This window comes from Euprymna scolopes, chromosome 11, assembly GCF_053919585.1.
Source record: "Euprymna scolopes isolate OS-2025 chromosome 11, ASM5391958v1, whole genome shotgun sequence".
Taxonomy (NCBI): Eukaryota; Metazoa; Mollusca; class Cephalopoda; order Sepiida; family Sepiolidae; genus Euprymna; species Euprymna scolopes.
In genome coordinates this window covers 136,385,835-136,411,410 of record NC_136492.1, presented here as the reverse complement: position 1 = coordinate 136,411,410, position 25,576 = coordinate 136,385,835, and positions in this window count along the sequence as shown.

Here is a 25,576-nt window from a genome sequence, read left to right as displayed (position 1 = left end):
GATGTATGACCAAACGAATTAGTCCAGCGAATTCGGCTAAAGGATGGAGGGGCAGTAAGAAAAAGAACACAAAGTAGTGTCACTCCTGAAGGCAAGCTTGATGGTCTTTGTCTTGTGAGCCGAGGCTGATTAGTTGGTTGGTTGTTTTTGTTTTACGGCATATCAACCCTTTTCGGGTTATTTAATGCCGAATCCAAAGATTTTGAAGAATATTTTTTTAATAGAATATACTTGTTTTCAAGTCGGTTTCTATTTAACCCATAGTTGGAACCCTAACAGGTACTACCACTCCGGGTCAGAGTAGACCTAGGAGAAATGGTAATTAAAGAGTGGCTCCGCACTCCCCAAAGCCCATAAGCTGCGGCCTCACCATTGGATATAGTTTACGGTTATATCTAGGACCCCCATTGATGGATTTTACACTCTGCAGGGGGGCATGAGTGTATTCTAATACCCCACCGACAGGGCCAAGCCGGGGCTGAGTCCTGTCAGTAACCATTTGATTGAACTAGGAAATCACCATACTCTTCATCACATTCAAGTAAGATTTGGTCTTGACTTTACAGCCATCTTCAAAGATGCGAGGCTGTATGATAGGATCCTCACTTAAAACCATACTAAAACCATAAGCCGGTCGTAAAACTGTATTTCCATTACCATGGGCAGGGTCCTTTTATTCCTGGAAATTCAACGATGCATTTTGAGGTCTCTGTTGTCAAAACGTTTATCGGTACAGAGCATGAGTTATACAATGACGTCACTCGGTAAACATTGTGTATCTTTAATCACATATAACCTTGAGATTTGTGCATAACTGGTCGATGGGCTGGAACAAAATTACAACGGTTTTAATTGGACGCCAATAAAAGCATGTCGTCTATTTATGGCGATAGTTCTATCGTTTGACTCTGTTTTAAGGCGGCTTTTATTTTAACTGGTCATTTTTATAGGGGCTATATATTACATAGCTACTTCTTTTAATATGTACCATTAAAACGTTAAGACCCTCTCCTTTTATTTTACGAAAACATATTAGTGTGAACCCACCGGATTTCTTAGCAGACATGTTTATGTGTTCGGTCGTCTAGTTCTGTAAAAGATGTACGCATTCCGCAAGAATACTTTCTCCGTCGTTTTTTTCAGTTCAACAAATATATTATATATTCTATGAACTGAACTACTTTGATATATATTTGCCAGTATTCATTGATGTTTTGTTAAATACCATTCAGACATAGCCAGTTCTCCAGTTCAGTTTATTTGAAATGGCGCCTCCATAAAAAGTCCTGTAGGGCGTGGCAATTGTCACCGTATTGCTGACCCGCTTTCTTCTGTAGCAAGAGAAACAAAGAGTCTGCTATTTTCAGACATTTCATAGATGGCTATAAAAATCTAGTAATACACAGTGAAAGGAAATATTCCAAGCCAGTTTTCATTCAAAATATTAACGTGTTACACTCATACCTTTGTTTTGCAGTTATATGTGTTGCTTTAGAGCCTCGCGTACTTTCTTACATTTTTAGTATTTCATTCAGTGTTATAATACCAGCTGTCCTCAAAGTAACTGATAGGTTTTGTAACTAAAATGCATTCTTTATATAGGGTGATTTTGGACACACTGTATTATGATTTGATGCTGATAAAATCTCTTAAACGCTCTAACAGAGATATATTTTCAATAGCAAAATTGTTTTACTCAACAATTTTGTTGCTGTCTTGCACATGGGACTCCGGCTATAATAGTTTTTTTTTGAATGACATAGATTTTTATTATTTCAACTAGTGATTATACATCTTACCTGATGGCAAGCAATCCCCAATAATAAAAAGACACAATCAGTTAATGTATTTCTAAGAATATTATATTTTAAGATGTATTTGGAGAAAAGTTTTGTTTACAAACGTTGGCATGAAGATTGTTACTCATATAATTATTGGAATGTTGGCGATCTTCCTAACATTCCAGTTCATTTTTATATTGTATATAATAATGATTTCATTATCTTTACATGCTCAATTTTACTAAATAAGCACCATTAGCTACACTGACTTTAAATAGTGTTGTTAAGATCAAATATTTTTCTATATGTCATATCTTGGGGAAGAAAGAAAGTAACAAGTACTTGAAATTTGTACACACATATATAGATAAATAATATATATATATATATATATATATATATATATATATATATATATATATATATATATATATGAAATAAAATGGAGGTGGAAGGACCTGGATACTCAAGGTTTCGTCCGATTTATGCGGGCTTCTTCAAGAGGGATGGTCATTGACGAGAGAGTCGGAGGATTGGGGCTATATATAATGATGGGGGAGAGCAGCGTGTTTTCCTTATGTACATTAGATTTCATATATACATGTATATACATTTTATGAGAGAAAAACTAAATTAGAGTAAATTAGTTTAGTGGATTACGTCTAAAAGATAAAATATCGTAGAGATTTAAAAAAATTGTATTTGGAATTATAACTAATACCAAACTTAACACCAAAGCCGGAACATATTCTATACCCTGTCTTCATTGTGGAAGAGTATACGTAAGAGAGACTCCACGTAATTTAAATAAAAAATATATGAACACAAAAGAGATGTAAAAAACAATACACTCAACGCAATATTTTGTCACATCATGGAAAACGACCACCATTTTGATTTTAACAAAGCAACTTTCCTTAAACACATACATAACAGATCCACACGACGTTTAATTGAGTCAGCTATAATCTCCCATTCCATCAATATAATTAAGCAAAGAAAAGGGGTTTTCCACGTTGCTCCCTTTCTGTCGAAAATAATTTTAATGAAAACAACTTAGACACCGGTTAAACACGATACAAAAAAAAATTCGTAATTTCACTTAATTTTATTTTTATTTTACTTATTTACTGTATTTTATCGTCATCTATTTTTAGACTCCATTTTATCACCTCCTATTCTTATTTTTAGACACCATCTTTTAAGTTACTTCGCTATTTTATCCCAATTCAATTATTTCTAATTTAAAAAAAAAGATTATTTCGTAATCTCGTGTCATTTTATTTATTTAATCTATCACCGCTATAATTCCAAACACAATCTTTTTTTAATCTCTACGATATTTTATCTTTTAGACGTAATCCACTACACTAGTTAACTATAATTAAGTTTTTCTCTCATAAAATTTATATACATGTATATATGACATCTAATGTACATAAGGAAAACACGCTGCTCTCCCCCATCATTATATATAGCCCCAATCCTCCGAATCTCTCGTCAATGACCATCCCTCTTGAAGAAGTCCGCATAAATCGGGCGAAACGATGAGTATCCAGGTCCTTCCACCTCCATTTTATTTCATATCGTCGGATTTAATCCAGCTCAACAATCATATATATATATATATATATATATATGTATATATATTCAAGCAAATATTAATAAATTAAACGGAGACACTTTGCTTTATGATTCTTTTATTAATTATACGATTTTCCGTATAATCGTTTTTGTAGAAGAACCAAAAATATTAATAAAATATCCATAGTTGTTGCCGTGACGAGCAATTGGCTTCGTCCAAGAATCATCATCAGGTGTTGAACTAAAAGTCCGAAGGAGCGAAAATAAGAATTAAAAGTGAAAAATAAAATATAAAGTAACACTGCGATGAATTAATATATATATAGTTGACGAGAAGTCGATAAAAAATATAGGACAATTGAAATTCAAGTATTAAAATCAGCCAGTTTGTTGACACTGTAAATAAAGTCCGTCCAATACGGACTACACAAGGCGTTTAAGAACGTTACTCCATTTTCGCGAATGCAATGTCATTTATAGTGGGTTGAAGTGTTCTAATATATGACGTTTCAAGAGTGTTTAATGTGATAATATTATTTTCATGTTGTTTAATTTTTATGTTGTCAACGGTGCCCATGAACATGCTGATATTAATACTTACATTTTAATCGACCAATATTTTTAATCGACTTCCTTTTATGAAATTATTTTTCATACAATTCTTCACAGTTCACGAAAAAAACATTACGAAATGTACATGTGGAGTTTTAACCTGTGAACAACGTCACGCAAAAAAAAACAAAAAAAAAACAAAACAAAAAAGAAAACTCATAAATTTTCAAGTTTGTATAAAACTAATGAAAAACAGAAGAAATTTACATGCAGAGTTTGACCCTGCAGACCATATCATGCAAAAACAAACAAAAACTTTACAAAACGAAACAAAACACGCTACTAACTTACCCACAGTAGTATTTTAACGGCCCATTGTGCGAACATTGTTGCTAGGCGACGACATAGAAAACATGGCTTTACCGATGATAAATAAATAACAATAACGGTTTCGATTATCGGTAATTATCGGGGGGTTTATTAGGTAAAACTTAAGTAAGATCACTCTCAGACGTACAAAATAAAGGTGTGTATATTCTAAAGAAAATCTCTTCAGACGTACCGAAGTCTATAAAGAACGACCTTACACACAAAGAGAAAAAAATCATTTATATAATTGTAGATCGTAAACTTATTAATATAGCAAAAATGTAAATGCACTGATTAAACTAACTTTTCGTAAACGCACTGCAAACTGTCTTTCATCCCTTTTTTACGTAATCAAACGCCCACATCTTTACCTACTTTTTCACTATTTTACTCATAACTTACTAATTTTCTTTTTGCTAACAACATAACTGCGCACCCTTTAAACACCTTAGGTAGTTTTTTAGAAAGTTCTTTTTAGGTAAGCATACTAAAATAAATAGTCTTCAATCAATTACTATGTGAATATTTCATCGCTACATTGCTTATTTACAAATCAATAAAACGGATCCGTGTACTTTAATAACCGCATTTTTTTATTATCCTCTTGAGCAGAAACGCAATTAATAAGGTAGGTTTTATATATATTTGCATACATACAGATGACCGCATGATGTTTTCATATTTTCTTCCTTTAAATCCCTTACTTTTTTAACATAAAGCTTCCACCACGGAGAACGAGAGAATAGAAAACGTACGTGAGTCGAGAATTAGGATGTTTAGTGAAGACATAATGAATTATTTTCATATTTATCTTTATTGAGTTGTTAAAGCTAGGTGTTTTTATTAAGTTCTCAGCTGGTATTAGTACCAAAACAGATTAAAATAAAAAAAGACTCATTGTAAATTTGAAACATGCAGTAAATGAAAATAATCATCACGTTTATTTACTAAAATGTCGCACTTTTGTGCAGGTACTCTAGCTGTATATATATTTATATATATATATATATATATATATATATATATATATATATATATATATATATATGTATATATATATATATATATTAGGTTCGTTTCTTCCGAATATGAATATAAAATTTTATCGTCCTCTACTGCGAGTGCCATCTATAATACTTATGTTTACTTTGTAAACTTTTCATATCACCACTGATCAGTTGTTTTACAAAGTTGACACCATACATTACACCAGCATCTTTGAAAGTTTTAGCGGCAGTTTCTATTTTTTGCGAAGACTAAAGCATAATAAACCACACATTGAATTTTTTGCAATAAATTTTCTTGTAATGGGAGATATATGAAAGTTAATCTATCCAAATAAATATGGTGATCAATGACGAACTATACGTATACTTTTAAGTAAACAGTTTTAGGCTCTTATAGGGCCTTCAGAAAATTGTAATTTTAATATTTCTTTCCGGAAGATATTGTAGTCTATTTATAACAGGCTAGTTCATGAATCGGGACTCAGTAATCTCTATTTTTTTATTTTCTCACACACTATTTTTTTCTTTTTCTCTTCCTGTTTATACTTTGTTTTACCTATGTTACCCTAGGTTAAATGTGTGTTTAATTAAACTTGGTTTGAAATAGGTCTGAACACTAGATATATACGCTCCCCACTAAAATAGCACACACAAAGGAAGAGGTTAACTGGAGGTAAACTAAGTCTTTGCCCTGTAAGTACCTGCTCATTTCTGATTAGGAAGGTTGTGGCGGAAACTAGAAAGCTGATTGGCTCAATAGAACATGTGTATATAAAAAACGCGAGACAACCACAACTCCTCGTATTATCCTAATGAATCCTAGCGTGGCTGAAAGGCATACTATTCTGTTTAGCTTAATTTCCATATATATTTTATAACTTACTACCTAGCTCTACTTACGCATTGAGCACTGTTGAAGTAAATACTTAAAGTTTACGCATAAATTTATATCTTTCGTATATTAATTTATGTGATTAAATGAAGTAGTCATATATATATATATATATATACACACCTCTCTCTCTCATATATATATATATATGTATCTATAAATCAATCAATCAAATAATCTATCAATCAATCAATCTATCTACTATCTTTCTTTCTTTCTCTCTATCTATATATCTTCTCTGTACATCCATCTAGCTATCCCTCTATTTCTTTATCTATTTTTGTCTTTCTCTCTATATCTCTCTATCCTTCTCTCTTCGATATATATATATATATATATGTATGTATATATATATATATACACGTATGTATGTATATTTCATAGTAGTACATACGGATAAAGTGTCAGCTATCATCGGTGTGTCATACGCTAACATTAGTTTTCAATTACAACGAGACAGACACAGAAATAACATGAATTATTTAGCAGATGAAAACAGACAAATATGATAAATTCAGTTCGTAATAGCGTAGACTAATTGTTCTCTTTGATTGCGTGCAATCGCTTTGCTTAAAATGCATGAAGGTAGAAATTAGCCTAATGGAAATAGTATTTCAATTACTGACTTCATTTAAAATCGAATGCTAATGTTTATATTAAATTGCGAACTTTACGTTGCAGAAAGTTTTACGTAAATGTAAATGAATATGTACACTGTTTTGATTGACATCATTCGTTCGTGGAGGAAGACACGTGTATTATATTGTTATATACTCGTATTCATTTTTATACATATTTACATACGAGAATCAATGTTTTTGTTTAACTGTTCTTTTTTTTACACACGAGAATCCATGGGGTTTTTTAACTGCTGCTAATAAAATAGTGATCGTTTATGCTCCTTAGTATATATATATATATATATATATATATATATATATATATATATATATATATATATATATATATATATTACATAGTCACCCATATAGAGCGATATATAATTGCAGTGCATGGGGGTCAAAATAAGATTTTAGATAGGATGCGGCGCCAACAGTAAGGCCCCCATTTTTTGATAACATTAAAACGACTGATATGCCTCTGTTGAACGCTTCTAACTTTAGTTATTTTCCTTACATAGTCCATACCTTATATATAAGGTTACATGTCTGTAGACAGGAACTTTAGAAGGAATTTGGTAGGCAACATGTTTTAAACAATATATATATATATATATATATATATATATATATATGTATGTATGTATACATCATGCAAAGATGTTTGTGTTTAATGTAACATTTTTTACGAAAATATTAAGCAAGTATAAATTATATAGAATATCTACGTTAATATAATTACACATAACAGTAACCAAACATTAACATCCGAAAAACTTAATAGGGAATTAATTAGCATAGATGCTTAAAAGAATATGCAAATAATCTAGCTCTTGTGTAAATGAAGGCAATTTCCCTACGCATATATCAGAAAGTTGTATTTCCTTATAGATAAATAGAAAATAAATTTACATTTTCCCTTTCTTTGCCTTCGGGAAGTGTAGTATCTGTTCTCATGCGACACGAGTTGATTTGGCTGTGGGCAATGGAAAGGTAAGCCCTTTATACTGAGGTAATTAATATTTTGGGGACTTGCCATCATTTTAGTGGAGATGGGATTCCGCTCACATTGAAAATGGGAAAGCAAATAAATACCTTTGCCTTTTTTCTTTCTTACCCTTCAGAAAGTGTAATATCTGTTCTGATGCTACACGCAAGTTGATTTGTCTATATTCAATGGAAACCGATGCCCTCTATACTATACATGCGCTCTTAATCTGGGGGTGTGGTTTTTCCCTCACAATAAAACGACCTTGTTTCATATTTTATTTTCGTGCGGAAGCTAGTAATTACCAATAGGAGAAGAATTTTTATAAGAATATAAATACACATACCAACCGAAAACAATTTTAAGGATTATATATATATATATATATATATATATATATATATATATATATATATATATATATATATATATATATATATATATATATAATCATGATCATATTTATTGGCACAGTCAAATAAAAACCTGATTTTGTCCCAAAAAACCTCCAGGTTAAGTCCAAGGAAATCGCAAAGTATGATATATATCAATCGAATTTCCCCCCAAAAAAAATAATAATAAAGGAATTAAAAACGATATTTTAAAATTTCCTTGTTCAAATTTATTGACACCGTGATTCTAATGATCGATTGTAGGCCCTTTATCCTTTACGGCTTGCTGTAGTCGATTATTATAGTTTTCTACAAATTTGTAGCATTCTTCAGCAGTAAATTTAGTCCATTCCTCCTGACAATAATCCTCTAACTGAGCGAGATTTTTAGGTTTCCTCTCCATTTTCCTCAATTTTAAAATCTTCCACAAATGTTCAATGGAATTTAGGTCCGAGCTCTGCGATGACCATTTCGAAATATTGATATTGTTGTCCTCAAGCCATTTCTTAGTCAGATTAGCCGAATGCTTTGGGTCATTATCTCGCATGAAGCAGCAAGATCGATTAAGTGACAGGTGTATAGCAGAGTCCTTCAGGTTTTCATTCAGGATGTTAACAGTCTCCTTTTTCATGATATCTGCTACCTTAACATGTCGTCGTGGTCCACTGGCAGCAAAGCATTCCCAAAACATCAAACTGCCGTCATTCACTTCATCCTTAGACATCTTAACATAACCCTCCTCTTTGGAATGACACGCATATATATATATATATATATATATATATATATATATATACATTTCTTTATGAGATTAACATGACGTTGATTAAAAAAGTATATAAGAACTTTCACAATCACACCTTTTATATATATATATATATATATATATATATATATATATATATATATATATATATCCTGAAGTCTTAACTTAACAGATGCTTGATCAGATGAGTGTTTAATTATAATTTCATGCTAAACAGAGACTTGAATCTACCAATAGGGCTAGTTCTATAGAGGACGTTCAATAATCGCCAAATAACACATTTTCCTTCGATATTTTTGAACATCTACTTATAATGTCGGGGCAATATAACAAGGATAAATGTTTATCTCTGTCTGAGATTTCAGAAGTTTTATTAATGTTATTTACTGACGATCATCGGACAAGGTGCCATTAAAAAAATGCATTCGTGCTCAACGTGAAAGTTAACTGCTTCCACATCTACGTAAAATGCTCTTAAACGAATTTGGATTATAAATGCGGGTATTTGGATTATAAATACGGTTATTCTGATACGTTTTCAGAAAGGGTGATGAGTATGAGGGGTATTTTAAGAAATGAAATTTGACCGAGTCCAACTTATACTATTAATCACCTTTGTGTAGATTTACATGACATAAAGTGTAAGTTTCCATCGAAATATAAATACGAAAATATAAAAAAAAAAATTGTGCTTTTATATAAATATTTAGACACATGTTTAGACGGTAATAAACAACTTAAACTCAATAACTCTTACTTTGTTTCTACTAACGTGGACTCTGAATTGTTGTATTTCACGCAGAATGATTAAAGATAGGACATTTGTTGATTAAGTATCGATTATTTTATTTGTTTATATTTTAGTTTTTGTGAATACGTTTTCTGTTATTCGGGAAATAAACAAACACATTATGAAGTAATCTGATACAAAACAATTTTGACTTGTACCTCAGAAGAGAAATTGTGCTAACGTCGAAAATCTGATTTCATGTTTGTAATAACACTGAATATATATAATTCAAATGTCGCGCCCGGAGGCGCAGAATTGGTGCCAAAATAGGTTATCGTACTGAGTGATAAAGTTCAGTCACAAGGTGCGTTAGTTCAAAGCTGCAAAGATCAAGAGATTGAGAAAACAAAATATCGAAATAATCGAAAGAGATGCAGTCATAGCTGAAGGAAAGCGAACAAAAATAGTGGAAATATTACGACGCATACAGCCTGCAAATAGTAGCTAACGTTTAATAAAATAATTAATAATGCTGCATTAGTAAGAAGGGAAGAATAAAACAAGTCAAAATCGTAAAGAAATTATCTGTCTAGAACAAATAATTGTTAGAGAAAAAATCTAAGTTTCAGGGTCGAAATATTTAACCGACAAAAGTCACATATAGCTATGATGAGTAGTTTTGATTGAAATGAATCGTATTTTTGTGCATACATATACAATGCATATTATAAACACACACGCCTATATATATATATATATATATATATATATATATATATATAAAGAGAGAGAGAGAGGGAGAGAGAGAGAGATTGCGATCCAGAATGAGAAGGCTTACAGATTATTATACATAATTAAATGTAAAATACGAAAAATACGTTTGAAAAAAAAAAGACGACAAAAATGAAAAGGGAAGTAAGATGATCGGTTTCGCCCTCGTTTCTCAGAGCTGTATCAAGGGATTAAAAAAAAAGAAATAAAAATTATTAAAATAATGTTTCTTTACGTTCTGTTATAAATGAGAAATGTGTTAACAAAACACAAGGAGGCGATAAAAATGAAGCACTGTTATGATATTTTCGAATATCCTTGCGATTAATCAAGCACCCACCTAAGAGAAAGCCTCCTGGACTGAACATAAAGAGTCTCGAGGTGAGTACTTACCATGAAAATAAAGATAAAACAGAGATATGAACGCAATGTTTTTTTTTTCAGTGGGGATGAGGTCCCAGGAAAGAGACAAGGATATTACTTGACTGGGCTACGAAATCTATTCTGAACTTTGTCGATTAAGTGCTATAATTCATGTATTCATGCAGCAGCTCTGTTTAAAGTATTGCGCACTATTTAAATCAATGCGTCCTACTTTCTATGTGTCACAATGTTTATGACATGAAATACCCCAATAAAGTAATGAGAGCATGTGAGTTGATCACCTACTGGATTAAACGTGTTTTATTTTTTGGATTTTCCTATTCTATCTGATAGTTTGCTTAGCCTTATTGATTGCATTTAAAAAATAAACTGACTAACTTAATAGTAAATATGAACATTCAATCCCCTCTAAAAACTAACAATAATAGAAAACTAGTGTATTTTAACAAGAGCTATAACTGGAATTCTCAGGGTGAATTCCAAACAAAATTATTAAACTTTTCAAATGTTAATATTATAATGTCGAACAACGTATCTGCGTTATGTTCGAACTCTTTAATGTTTCAGCGGGATTTTAGCTACAATACAAAATGTACAGATCCTTAGACGAGTGTTAGCATCGTGGTTTGTAATAAATAGGATGAGCTAAGCTTCTTACCTAGTCGAGTTAATTAATTCCAAGTTGTTTATTTTTTTCAGCGAGAAAGAGTTGATCGGCGCCCACTTAAACATAAAAGTATCAATAGAACATAGCCTGAGAAAAAGGGAGTAGAGTGGAAAATAATGTACTCCCACTTAAATTGTAAAGCAGGTGTGTACACTGTTAAGGCAAGAAGTGCTTTTATATGCGCCACCTAAGAGGTGGCAACAGCGTTTTATCTCACACCATATTTTACTCTTGTACATGAAGAGGATTGGAAGTGGATGGTATACAGTTCTTCAATTTTTGGTCAAGATTAAATGCCAATCTATGAAAATTTGTCAAATAGTGGTGCTTCCTCCAGACGGACAAAACGGGAATCTGGGCATTGGTGCTGAAAGGATAGAAGTTACATTTTGAATGCGTAAAAATAACTAGGAATTTGGTAACACATCATTCTAAATAACCTGCATGTATCGGATTTTCATCGGCTTTTGAAGTCTCGTCATATGTGGCAGTATCGTCTGCATGGATGTCGACGAATGAATAGCGTATTTCTGAATGATGTTTTTTGGATTGAAATTGGGATATTAATAATGCCATAAATAATACTAAAATTATATCACACATACTGTAAATATCTTGTTTATTAATATACATCTTTAAATGATATAGATTTAACAATATAAGTTTGTATTCAATTAACTCTACTGTAATTACAATATTTGTTTGTGGGTAAATTTTCAAATGGATTAGTATGAACTATATGTGTGCGATTTCTTGTTTTCAATATAATGTGTAAGAAAACATGTTAGAATGCGTTTATTAAAACATTTCTACAATATTGCTCGAATTAATAGCACATACTACCGTAGAAAAAATACCATCCGCCAAAACTGATTATATGGAGTGTTTTCTTTCCAGTCATAATTATTTACACAACGTTGCTTTTCAGCTACATATCATTTGCTAATGTGGTTTATTAATATATATATATATATATATATATATATATATATATATATATATATATATATATATATATAAGTGGTCGAAAAGAAAGCAAATTTGTTCCTATTAATGTATAACATTTATAGAAAAATTGTTTTAATAAGTTTGTACTCTCAACTGGCTCAACTCAATAATTTTCTGGATTTTGTATAAACGTGATATATATGATGAATAATAACACAGGAATTTGTAAGGATCTTCATTTTTGATTTAGAATGAAAAACTATATACAACTGCATATAAATAATATTGTATTATAAGAGAAATGTTGATTTATTAAGAAACATTTTCCGTGAAATTATTCAGTACAGTCAGCAGTCAGTGTACATTTTCTTGAATCAGGAATCTCTTGTCTGTGCTTTTCAACCACTCGCAATAAGTACTGCATTTGTCCGCTTTGTCATTGATGAATTGAATTCTTGGATAAAGGTTACTTCACGTTTTGCTGCATCATTGACCAAATAAGTGGATTTACCTTTTTAACAGAATTAAAATATTACCGTTTAGATTGCCACGTTGATAAAAAAAAAATCTTGTGATATTCCAATTGCAGCAAAAGCGTTTTTTAACGTTGCAGGTGACATATACTAAGGAATTCAGTTTCAAGTTCCACTCAGTCATCAATTGTATTACTGGATTGGATAAAGTTTTTTAACTCAGTTTGACAACTATCAGCCGCTTTGTTGCAAAAAATGGATAAGCCAACAAGTTTTTCATTAGGATACCATAAGTGATGTATAAACACTTTTAGTGCTGCATTAGAAACATCCTTGTAGCCTAAATATTTTAATAAAAGTAAATCATTTCTTAGAACACTAGCCGCAGAGGGGCGAGTAAACCAGTCATGTAAATATACTTAGGCAACAAACTGCTACAATCTATCTAATTTTTTTTTAGAAAACCTTAACCTCGATCGAAGTAATTATATATTTAAACGGTAGATGACTTTTTCAATCCACCTTACTCGATGATAGCCACATGGTTTTCGTATTTCCAAGCTTGGTTGTGGTTAAACCCTAAGAAATAATAGGACCAATTGTATAAATTCTTTGTCACTGGTTCATTTAAAGCTGCATGTGTACAGATGCAATGAGTTTATTTTTAAGATACTGAAACGTGTTCATTACTGATTCTATGGTATTCAGCAGAATTAATGATGCTCACGTCTTGTGAAAATCTCAGAAAAAAGTTTTATTTCTGGTACGCTTGTTGATACTTCAATGGGAACTTCAAATGCGTTTGCAACATAAACAGATGAATCTGATGAAGCAATATAATCCGAGAAGTTAAAATCCTCGTTTCTGTTCCACCAATGCACATGCATCAGCATTCTAGCCACTCTAACAAACGGTCATTTCAAATGACATTTATATGACTCGGTTTTGATGCATTATAAACAGTAATTATCATCTGTTTGGGCTTTACCAGTACCACCTGTAAATTGAAGAACATGTATCTTTATAATCCCGCCTTATGATAAACTCACTATGAATCTGACAACTGTATCATTTCCAACGAGAACTAATATACCAGCATACGTCGGTCACAAGTGTGACCGCCAAATTTTTACACAAACGTCCTGGGAACGGCAACTTATGCACATATGCCGGTAGGTTCTTAACTTACGTCATTAAGGCTATTTCTGCTCCCCAGGTTTACGACCTTAGAGTCCGCCTTTTGTAACAAACATTGTTTCAAAAAACTTTAAAAATACTCCGGTCTGTTGAGCCTCGTCTCTTCGTTAGTTTTCTATCTCAGGTCCCAACGGCAATAGCTCTGAGAAGGGTGTTTTTTTTCTTCTTACCAACTTCCGTTTGTAATGTTTTGAGAAAAGCAAAGTGTAAGGCTAATCATCCCCAAGGATGGACTACTGCTGTGATACTTGGACAGGAGCTGCTAAAAAAAGGCTATCCTGCCTTGACAGAGTACAAAATAGACTTCGTAGCTTTGTGGGAGATGCTCTTTTCTCTACCCTTCAACCTATCTCCCACAGAAGAGACGTTGCGAGCCTATCCTTTTTTTATCGTTATTTCCATGGCAGGTGCTCGTCTGAACTCCAATCTCTGGTCCCTCCTCGCCAATCCCTCACGAAAAACACCCGTCTAGCTGAATCCACTGTTAAAATTTTCCCCCACTCTTTATCTGTGCCTAACTAAAAACATAGATTCCATGAACAAAGCTTCTTTCTTAGAACTGCATGCCTGTAGAACTCTCTTCCGTCTTCCTGCTTCCCACCTGACTACAACTTTGATGTCTTTAAGTCCAACGTTAACAAATTCCTAATGAACCCCCCTCTTAAGTAAACACTTCATTAATTCTCCACACTAGCGTACTGTACTTGCAATAACCTTATCCCTGAGTGGCTTCTGGGGCTTGATAAGTGGTGACCATCGTGTAAACAAACAAAAACAAAAGGTAACTGTTTTTTATGTGATTCTGGCAATTGGTAAAATTGTATGTGTATCTTAAGAATTTTATTTGCAAAATATATATTCAGAATATATAACAATTTAAAATTTAATTAAAATCAATTCATAAAAATAAAAAAAAAGGTTTTCATAGCCCTTCCTATTCTTAACTAGGGCGTGGGGAAAAGAGGTGTCCTTCTTTACAAAGAACCAGAAATATACGTACTCAGTTCCTTCTGTAACTGACGAAAATAGAAAGTGTTGTGGTGAATTGCATTGTTGCCCGTTTTTCCCTGTGCCCATTCCGCGAGTAACCAAATCACTTTCCGACGTTAGTGGGGGAATAATAATGCAGCGACACTTAAAAGTAGTGCCAAATATATCCTTATCCACTCTGAAATCTTTTAGTATTCATGAATTTCAGAACCCCCTACATTTTCGTGGTTGGTATACTAGCAACACATCTGCGAACGAGGATCCAATGCTCCATATTTTGTTTTAATAAAAAAGGCACTTAGGTTTAATGAATCTGAATACCTTATAAGGTTAATTATTACACAAAAGAAATGGATGCAGTAATCGGGACTTACTTTTACCCAATGGAGAAGTGTGTTTAAAATAACAGCAAAAAATAATTCCGAAGCATTTTTGTTATATTTACTTTTGTTCATGACACTTTGAAATTATTTCAAGTTATTCCATTCATAATTGATTTTCTCTTAAAATTCAGACAATATTTTAAAGTATTTGATTTATTATTAAAATAATTGTCTTTTTAAGTCATCATTAAAAATTTACTTCCATGATGTTTAGAAAACTTTTAAAGGTATTTGATTTATTATTTACATATTCTTTCCCAAAATATCACAACAAAAATCGTTTCGAATTAATCAACTTCTAGCACATCTGGAATTATAGCTAGTTACTGATTAACTCTGTATAATTTAATAACTGGAGAAAAATAATTTTCGATTATTAAAATCAGGTGTTCATCTCTCTGTTTGTCAATTGCATAGAATAGATCAAGCATAGTTCTCGTTCTATGCTTGATCTATTCTGCCCTCATTTATCGAAAGAGAAATTCCACTTTGTCTGATGATTTTTTTTTCTTAGAATCAATAAAAAATTTCGGATATACTCCTCAATCAACATCTCCGGGACACTTATAGTTCAGTTTAATTTCAAAATAAACTTTTAATGAAGGAATTAGCTCGAGTAATTTTTCCTCCGAAATTCTAAAAATTTTCGGAAAGTCTCAAGTATCATGTTCGAATAATTTTCTGCATAAATTATTAAAAATTCACGTAACATCTAAAGCAATATTTAAAGCGTCGAATATTTCTCTTCATAAAAATAATTAAAAATCCAGAAACTTTCTAAATACTATTTTAGCTGATAATTCATCTTACAAACTTATATAAATTCAGAAAACATTTCAAGATTTAGTTGGAACGATTTCCTTTAAAAATTATTAAGTATTCAAAACACATTTTAAGTGTCATATTCGTACTTTATTTTCCTTTAAAATGTTTGGAATTCGTAAAAAACAATTCAATTGTGCATGTTCGCCATTCTGTTACAAATGTTGTGGGATTTCATGTATTCCATATTGGCGGCTAGGAGGACCGATCCACACAAGCACTCAAACAAAGAATGTGAGTACGAAGGTGAGGTGACCGCGGAGTTTTTATCATACCTCCACTATTACTACTTCACAAATTATTTTAAATTCATTAAAGATAAGCGACCGAACTTATTCATCATTATTAGCTAAGCAAAAATAGTGACACAGGAAAAAATTATAACCTCTACGCATGTTAATATATAAAATATAAAAATATATAATATTTATGTGTAATATACAGGTTATATCGATAAATATGTTGCCCTAAAAAAGAACAATGCATCTTTATTTTTAAAATTTTATTGGGAAAATTAATTCAGGTAGTTACTTATGTAGTAAAGTTGCTATTTATTCTCAATCATCGCCTAGTTATCGGCCCTGAACTGGAAGCATGCCTTTTCCATAAGCGATAAGGCGAGTTTTATTGGTGTGGTAATCATGTTTGTGATATTCTCGAGGAATGGTCAAATGAATTAGCCAGGCGTGTTCAGGTCAGGAGCTTGAGGAGGGCAGTGAGAGAAGTGTACACACTCGTAGCTCTCCTTCAGAAATCAAGCTTGAGTGACTTTGAACATTTGGACCGGCGTCGACTCCTGATGCCACACCCAGGATCTGGCAGCGGTCATCAGATAGTACCAGAGGGTCACCGCACTCTTCAACACATCAAGGTAAACTTTCTGTTTACTTTCACATCGACTTCGAAACTGTGAGGTGGCATGACGCTGCTCTCACTTGAACCAGGCCAAAGACTATAACCATGCCCGGAAACCCTGTTGAGCTGAGCCTTCAGGCGATGAACAGTCCAGATTTTAATGTTAGTGTTCTGTTGTCATAACCTGAATCAGAAAGAGTATATGTTGTACAGCGGCCCATCTCCAATCTTGATTGTTGAACGTTATGTCATTTTCAATTATAATGAAAGACTTCTATCACAATCGGAATTTGTACACCATTGGCTTAATCGTAGATAGTCTGGAATAAAATTAAAATAAAAAGTGTTCATCAAATGGAAATGGAAACATGGCATCTTTTCTATGGCAGCAATGTTATCATTCCATCATGAATTGTAATTTGCTGGGTTTTCTTAAATATAGTTTAAAAGATGTGGAATAAACGATTGTGTATCTGAATGTAATATTATTGTATTGTTAAATAAAACTAGTTTAAGATAACCGTTATAGACATCTATGTTATGAAATGCTTTTAAATTCAACCAACTGCAAATACAGAATTCTCGCTGGTCATTCATTTACTTTTGATACTTTTCAGGATCTTGTTCATGTGTTATTAGTTCATTGTAAAAAGAGACAATTAAATGGTTAACGACACGGAATGAAGACGTGGCTGTCACAATCCAGTTTGGTTTGCAAAAATCTCCTTTACTTATAATGTTTTCAAACTCAATATGTCTCGCACATCTGTCCATAAAAAATGTCGAAATCAATACCAACAACAGAATATTCGGATTCATACAATATGACGGTTGGAATATAAATCGAAGAAAAATTAAAAGTGCTTATTTTATAATGGAATATTCATTTTGTGTTTGATATGAGAAATTGTAGATGTCACTTTCTCTCTCTCTATTTCTCCTTAGTTCTTTCTGTTTCCCTTCTACTTTTCACTTAGTCTGCCTGTCTGTCTGTATGCATGTCTCTCTCTCTCTCTCTCTCTCTCTCTCTCTCTATATATATATATATATATATATATATATATATACACAATTACTTCATTTAATCACATAAATTAATATTCGGAAATAGAATTGTATGCGTAAATTTTCAGTATTTACGTATACAGTGTTCAATAGGTAGGTAGTCAGTTATAATATATATATATATATGGCGATTAAGCTCACGCGAATAAAACGCAGAATATTCCGTGTAGCTTAATCCCAATATATATAACTATTTTTTATATTCACTCACAAATCGTTTATAAGTTGTTTATTTTTCGTATGACTCGGGCGTTTGATTGACAATAATACTTCTGAAACCTCTTGTGCAATTCGTATTTTGACAGTATCATTGCTAATGGTTTTATCCTGTCTAGCCTATTGCTCTCTGCTAAACACTCCAAAATTGTTTGGTATCAGTCTAGGTCTTATTTGTTGGGAGAAAATAAATTCATTCCCCTCAGAACGTGATTAAGAAAAACACTTATCACGTATCGCGCTATACTGGTAAACATCCGGTGTACATGATATTGAAGTGACACCAAGTATCCTATATTTCCTGCACGTTCTTTCTTTTTCAAAATTTTACGATTTTGATGAGCAAAACTATCGAAATGTTGATCGAATACTCAGTAAGTTAACTCACTTGGAGTTTTCAGTCTATAACCAAAAAATTCTCTTTGGAATCACCCTATGGAGTACCCTGAAATCTGAATAACATTTTTCCCAGATTTTCAGTACTCACCATTCTTTCGATTGCAAATCATTTTGCTTTATTGTAATATGCTTTTACTTTGTTTTTTTTATTAGTAGCCTCAGCTGATTTTGACTGGAATTTGGCTAGCACTTAGCCTCTCCAAACTCTCATTCCCCTGTGTACTCATCCAGTGTTTGTTTTCCTTGGTTTTCATTCATTTTCATTTACAACCATTATTATTTGGTGTGCTGCTATGACCGCACGTTTTTTTTTAGAGGAAGATGGGATAACTTTAAATTAAACAGTTCCAATTTTTATGACTCCATGCTGTATAATTGCGTTATACATCGGAGTTCCTATATGCCAAGCCTGCACCTGTGATTTATGTGTATTTGAGCATTCTAAGGTTTGCCTTAATATTTCTGCTGTTTCAATATTTTTATTCATTGTATCTTCTCAGCCATCTCTCTGATTTCAATCTCTTACATTTTTCAACGATTTTTTTTATTGTTCTCAGTGCAACAAATATCATTGGTGTTATACTGACTTTATTCATCTCCCATATCCCTTTAAGCAATCTTGTCCCGCATCTTTTCTCCTTGATATTGATTTGGTAGCCAGTTTAAACGAATAAATCTATACTCTAGCAGGACTTTTCCATCAATATGACATCCAGTCTTCCTGGCTTTATGGGTTTATTGGTTTGTATGTCCATGTCACATAGTATGCTTGTGCCAGTGTACCGCATTCGCTTAATATGTGGTCCATTGGTTCGTCTGTTTGTCCACACAATCTACATTTCTTGTTTACTTGTGTCTTGTCAAGCCTTCATTTGATGCTTTCGATTCTAATATCGTTACGCGTGCGGCTGTTATTAAGTTTTCCTTTTGTCGACATATGCAAGTGTTTTCCTCAGCTTCTTCTTCTGTAATCCTTATACATTTTTCGTGCCGTTTTTTGTTTGTCTCAATAATTGTTTTCAATGGTTTGTGCTGCTATAATCATTATTTATATGTTCTCTATTATGTATTTTTCTAATCCCCTTTTTCGTGTCCTTTCTATTCAAACTAGTCCTTTTTCTCCGTCTTCTCTTTTCACATAGAGACGGTCAGTATCATTACTTGACTGTCTTACATTGGTCATAGTAAGAACTTTCCTGATCTTTTGCCCGAGAAATCTTTTGTTTCTGCCCAGCTTAAAACGGTCACGAATATCTTACTTGTGAGACTGCATATGTGTTTATAACTTTTATTTTGTTCTACCATATCATTAGGTTTCCAGTTTTCACTTTCTATTCTTGTTTCATTGATTGAATTTGCTTCATTTCTGTCCCTTTATCTTCTTCGATAACTCCCGAAAAATCGGTAGTTGTCATGTTCACCAAGTGTTCTTATCTCCTTCTAGTTAGTTAAACTGATATTACTTACATTTCCCATTCTCATATTCAGCAGTTCGCACATTTCTTTACTTAATTCCGTTCGGATTATCTGGCTGATAAATCTGTTTTGTTTATTAACGCGTGTACTTTTCCCCTGATTTCTGAAAAACAGTTTTAAATCGTCCATGCACATTATGTTGTTTATTCGTTCATCTGTATTACTGAACTCGTACCGGAGTTTGCAGTTTCAATTTGTATTGTTAAGGGGCATGATGAATCACCTAGAAAATAACTTTTCGTATTTTAATCACATTTATGTTTTACAAGTCGACTGTCAGTTCAAATCTGTGTTCATTGCATTTTATATCAAATTGTTGTACCTTATAAGACATTTTATTATTGCTGCTCGTTAGATCCAACCATAGGCATTTTTAGTAAATCAATGTCATAGCTATATACTTTTCTCTACTTTTTCATTTTCATCATCTTTGGTCTATGTGTAGTAGCTTATGTTTTCCCCTGTTCCCTTTTTCTGTATTATTTGCTGTTCCTCAAGGAGTAGTCCACGATTTTGGGAAAAGGGGAAAAGTTGTTCCTTGAGATGTGCTGTTAGTACTTTATACATTAAAAGTAATCATATTATAGATTAGTATTTGCTGGTTATAGTTCCATTTTATTGTATGATTTAGCACTAGTGTGATTCCACATTTGATATCTGGCACGTTGTCTTCGTATATACATTATTTCAACCTCTGAATTTACGTTTCCTGTACGTCTCTATAATTATTTGTCCGACTACGATCTCCTTTTTTAAGAAAGATTGTATTCAGCGTTCAGTCCATAACTTGAGCGTAATCCTTTGTACACTTCGTTGCAATAATATAACAGGATGTCATTAAACTTGCTGGTTTTCAATATTTCAGCTTGAGTTTTGTCAAGACCGGCGTGTTTCCTTTTGTTAAACCTCCCTTATACTATTTCGTATAAATCCTCACTTAAAAGTCCGGTTTATATTGCTAATTTTTTTACCATTAATTAAGATGTAGAAATAAATGCATCAATAAGCTCTTTGCCGAGTGAATTTTGTAGATGACACTTCCAATTCCTCGAACGCTCCCTTTTGATGTTTTTTTTGTGTGCCTGGGCTTTAATTACCCTGTGTATTTTGCCTGTAATATGATTAACTGATTTGTATAAATGAATGTTGTATATTTACGGTGGTGTTTGTAATTATATTAATTGAGACTCTGCACTCATTTTTTATTTGTGATCCGTCTTCATTACTTACTGGAACACTCTGTCGGTCAATATGGGAGATTTGTCTTACCATTGTCTCCATGAGGATGAGAATATATGAGACAAAGAAGATTAATGTTGACGATTACGCGCGTGATTTTGCTCTGTATGCTGATGACTATACTAATGCAAAAAAAGGTGCTACATATCCTGGAAGAGGCATGATTAGAATAGATATACTGACATTAAAGCCATGATTTTTCTAAAGCGTCAGACTGACGGAATAGTAAATTGCAGGTTTATACGGTTTCATACCCTGGAAATGTTATCAGCAAATACTGGCAGCTAGCCGTGGTTCTCTCCACAATGTGCTGCTACCCATACACAGAGAAATCCTTGTTTCCATTGCTTTCAACGTAATAGATGTACTGAGACTAAAACCACTTTCAGCAACCTCTGTTAAAAAAATAATAAAGAATGTGAGAGAGGTGTATGCTCAGTCCATCAATCCAAAGAAGCGGCTAGGGTTGCATAAGTTTTAGCAATTAGCAAACAGAATCCTAAACAGTAGTGTGTGCTCTATCCCAACTATCATCAATGGATGTGGGATAATCTGGTCAGCATCAGAAAAAGCTAAACTCTTTGCAAGATCTTTGCAGCTACTTCTACCCTTTACGACCAAGGCCGCCAACCCCCAATATTTCCACGTGTACTTGAAAGCATACTATGCAACATCTGTACGTAATGTGGACAAGCTAATCAAAACCTTGATTCCAGTAAAGCAACTGACCCTGAATGCATTCCAAGTACTACTAAAAAACTACTAATTTAAACTCGAGTTATTTTTAAAGAATATTACTTAAACTATAATTTCCGAATTAAAATTAAATTGTTTTAAAGAAAACTACCAGAAAGAATTGTTCATTGAAATTACAACATTTATTTAAAATTCCTGGTTAATTTTTAACCAGAATATCTGTCCTCTGGCAAATGTTGGTGCCTAGCATCTTAAGAAAAAATTAAGTGAACGGCGAAATATTCCATCGTCTTCTCTAGTATATTCTATATTTATATTTAATCTAGAGTGTTTAATCTTTTTCTACTATTCATTAAGCACACACACCCACACACACCCACACACACCCACACACACCCACACACACACACACACATATATATATATATATATATATATATATATATATATATATATATATATATATATAAGTGAACGTGTGTCTGTGTGTACATTTCCCTACGCAATAACCCTGTCAATTTTTAGTCTACGGACTCGAAATTTGATATAAATGGTACTGAGATTTGGGAAAATCTACGTGCTCGGGTTTCGGTCAGAAATTTTGATTTGACCGTTGAGAACTCTACCAAACTCCCCCAACAATTTTTGGTGTACACACTTGACATTTTACATATTGGTGCCTTGGACATGGATCTAACTTAATAACTGAATTTGATCCCAAAACTATAAATATTAAGGGGTCATAATAGGGGTCAAAGTTTAAAAAAATACCGTTTTTTTCTCAGTAGACACCTTTAAACACCCGGACACCCATTGCTTGTATATATATATATATATATATATATATATATATATATATATATATATATATATATATATATATATATATATATCACGTAGAGAGGAATATCCTGTAGAGAGAAATTTGTGTATACTTTATTTATCTCTGCCACTCTTATTTCTACTTTCCTGTCGTTCGTGTGTCTATTTTAAATATTATTTCTCATTCAATCTCATGTTTTGTAAGTAATTTTCTTACATATTTTATTGGAGACTGTAACTCTTTATTATTATTTCATTCCAGTTCTCTTGCTCCTTCTCCCTCTCTCCCTTTCTACTTCCATGTCCTCATCTGCGGTTCCCCTTTTCTTTATTGTTTGCTATCACCAATGGATGATGCTCTTTCCTCGCCTTTCCTAAACCACACCACAACTCGACACTGGATATAAAACATCGAAAATAATGAAAATAGCCTTGATCATTGCCAGTCGCCCTGTCTGCTTTCCGTACCGTGCATGGTAGGCTAGTTCATTTGTTCAACACGCAAGGGCGGTAACTCCATTCTTGGCCTTTGTCTTTTATGCACCCAGTCGGTAGTTGAGGGGTGCCCGGGGCGGTGATATGTGGCAATAACACAAGCATCCTGATTATATTCCGAACTCTTGCATGGTTTTCGTGACAAGCGAACAAAGCCAGGGGAATCTATAAACGTGAGCAGTAGCGGAAAATAGCAGACAGCAATAATAATGATACTAATAGTACGAATGATATGTGCGATGTTAAAGATCGTGAACCAGCAGAGAAAACAAAACGGTGTTCACAGTAAATAGTAGCAGAGAAGATGTTTATTTGAAATAAAATAAATAGAATGTCATAAAAAATATAACAAAACATTTAGCGACGCCATTGGCGTTGGAGACATGAATCTTGAACATAATTATAAGATAAGGTAGCCAATTAATCCAAAATGATGACTGACTCAAACATGATCTGCAGGATTATTTTGTACGCCGTTTATTAAGGCCGTAATTCCGCAGAAGGTTAAAGGTTAATATTAATCAAATGGGATGTGAGAAATGATCAGTAATTATATAATATGCGGATAATTCAATGATTTAAAAATACGGTCCAAGGAATCTTACGAATGGCAATTACAAAAGTATGTTGCAGCAAGCTGGGATACCGCACCGGTGGATTATGTTCTACAGGCAAATTATTTTAAGATATAACTTTTTATGGAATTTGATTTAGTTTTAAGTGCAGATAGAGACTTGTGAACATTCTTTACAGTGATTCGTCTTAGTTGGGCATGCTTTACGATAGAAGTATAGATTAAATTAAGTCGATTAATTACCATGTAAATAAAGAGAGACCGAAGAGACAACCAACGCTTCTTCTGTGAGAAAAAAGGTAAACCAGAAGCTGAAAGATATTTATTAGATTCGGAGTCTGGTTTGGAAATATGCAGTAGTAAAATCGTGCAAACATCTGAAGTAAAATCGTGCAAACGTGCAAACGTCATACGATATATATGCTTAAAACTAGAAACATTGTTCAGTCGCTTAGTCTGCTAGATTCCATGCCTCTGGTGCATGCATTTCAGTAAGCGGAACATATCTGTTGGATACGTAGTAATCACAAGAAAAACATAACGCGGTTCTGTTTAATATGTGAATGTGCATATTGTAATTAATGATTATCAAACAATAAGTGCAGTATATGGAAAAAATTGGTACGTAAAAACAACCGAAACATATTTAACTTTTTTTTAAGTAACCTGATTTCCAAACATTACATCACTAACCAACATCTTGTCGTATATTTGTATAAAGAAACGACTCTTCTTATTGCTAATTGTTGCATTTTTTTACATTTTTTGTAGTACTGTTTACATTTGAAAAAAAGCTACACTAGAATTTAATATAAAATAACAATAAAAAACAACAATAATATTTAGCTGGCTGGAAACAGGTTTCAAGAATAAATAATTAAAAGATAGCATGAAAATGTTCTGGAGAAATCGTCAAGGAAAAAGCAAATTAAGTAAGAAGGACAAAGGCGGAGGGGAATGACTCAGATATTCGCTGGGACGTTGGGAAGACATTCTGACACGTAAATCACATACAGAACAAACAGTCAATTCATGGGAAAAATTGATTGTTATACTATAGATAATGCCCGATCCTGGAAGACACTAAACGTGGGTTTTCTGACTATTGGGTCGTCCTTTGAGTGGAGGAGGAAGAGGAGAATACATTTTTCAACAAACGAGAGTGACTATGCTTAGGAAGATGATGGGTGCTGTGAGGTAAACCGTCATTAGGGATTGATGTGAGGGGAGCATTAGGAGGGATAACTGTTACAGCTACAGCGCCAGAAAAGTATCAGTGAAATGGACTCTACTGTCACGTTTTATGATCAGAAGTTATCATGCATGGCGACATGTAAATGGAAAGATAATTGCGTACCTGAAAGAATAGCGTAATAGAGTATCAGAATATTGAGTGGCTGCAGATCCTCGACCAGGGTATGAT